Genomic DNA, 1,881 nt, shown 5'->3' on the forward strand with positions numbered 1-1,881 from the left:
TTATAAAAATATAGACCTATAAGAAATATAAGTTATTCAGAATTATATTTGTCATAGTTAAAGAGAAACATTTTATAGAATGTAGAATTTCTAAATTAAAGCATTTTATATGACTGCACAAATCTATAGGAACAAAAAACATTTCCTTAAAATAAAATTTGGAGGGAAGCCATCATGACATGTATAGCTTACGAAGTGGGGAAGGTTCATATGACTAACAGAAATAATAAAACAGATAGCAAATGGTTGGGAAATTATTTCCCTGGTCCAAAAGATGCATCAAAATGGGCAACCATGACCTACTTCACATCACACTTCTATAGAAACTAGATAATAATCAGCACAGAATGACGTTCGGGTTTTAAACAGTATTTTTTCCTCACCATCTTCACCTGTGTGTGAAATGAACCTCAAACTGAAAAAGATTGCATTCCCTAAACAAACATGTGCCAGCTCTAAAAAATGAAAAGGTACATAATGTGGTCCCAAACAAAACAATCACCCTCTGAAAGAGAGAAAGACACACAGTTAGTTACATTCAATGTGATAACTGCCTATAAGAGGCAGGCACGCATTTTTATAGAAGCTCAGAGAAAGGAACCATCAATTCTGCCAGTGGGACCACAGCTAACTTCTCAGAGAGAATAATATGCAGACTAAAATTTTAAGACTAATGTCTTAGTCTGAGTTATTATAACAAAAGACCATAAACTGGGTGGTTTATAAACAACAGAAATGTATTTCTCACAGTTCTGGAGGCTGGGAAATCCCAGATCAAGCCACCAGTAGATTGAGTGTCTGCCCCAGATCTGTTTTCTGGTTCATAAATGGTGCCTTCTTGCTGGGTCTTCACATGGCAAAAGGGGAATGGGTCTCTCTGGGATCTCTTTTGTAAAAGTACTAATTTTAACATCACCACCTTTATGACTGAATCACCTTCCAAAAGTCCCAACTCCTAATTTCATAACCTTGGAGGTTAGGATTTCCATGTATGACTTTTGAGAGAACACAAACATTCAGACATTGGAAAGTAAATAGCAATTTCTTGGTAGAGTAGAGAAAAATTGTATGTGTGCATATGTGTGTGTATGTGTTTATGTGTGTATATGTATAAGACAAGGCAAGAATAGCAGAGAAGTTTCACAAGGTGTCAACACTGCATATCAAACTTAGTTCTGTGCACTCAAGCTCTCAGATGTTGCTGCCTACAGCAGCACACCTGCACTGTGATGACAGAAGGGCCATTCTAAACTCCTTCTGTTGCATGAACCACTGGCCAACAAGGCTGAGTTTAAAAGTGGTCCATTCTCTATTAGACATAGTCTGATATTCTTACCCACTTATCACTACACATACTCTTCTCATGAACAATAGGCTCCTATTATAAGATTTAAGTCACATATAAATGGGGCCACTGCCTGAGGATAAGAACCATGAGTGGCAGATGGCCTGTGCCCTCAGGGAACGAACCCACAGTCTAGAAGTAGAGAGAGAGTTTATAGTTGAATAACATCAGGAGATGCACTATACTAAAGTAAGTGGATTTCCTGGCAGGAAAAGGTAAATGGAAGAGTAATACAGTGGTACCATAGAGGTTAATGAAAAGAATGTAGACAGAAGTCATAGCAATAGGCACTAAAGGGTATTTTAGGATGTCATATCTGGCAGCAATGTTTTTATTTATTTATTTTTTCATTAAGTCATAGCAGTGCACATTAATACTATCATGGGTACAGTGTACTGTTTCTGTATACAATTTGAAATACTTTCATCCAACTGGTTAACATAGCCTTCATGTCTTTTTCTTAGTTATTGTCTTAAGACATTTATATTCTACATTTAGAGAGATTCACATGTACCCTTATAGGATGAACCATAGGT

Source organism: Otolemur garnettii, unplaced genomic scaffold (genome assembly GCF_000181295.1).
Source record: "Otolemur garnettii isolate 467f Iridium unplaced genomic scaffold, OtoGar3 scaffold00111, whole genome shotgun sequence".
Lineage (NCBI taxonomy): Eukaryota > Metazoa > Chordata > Mammalia > Primates > Galagidae > Otolemur > Otolemur garnettii.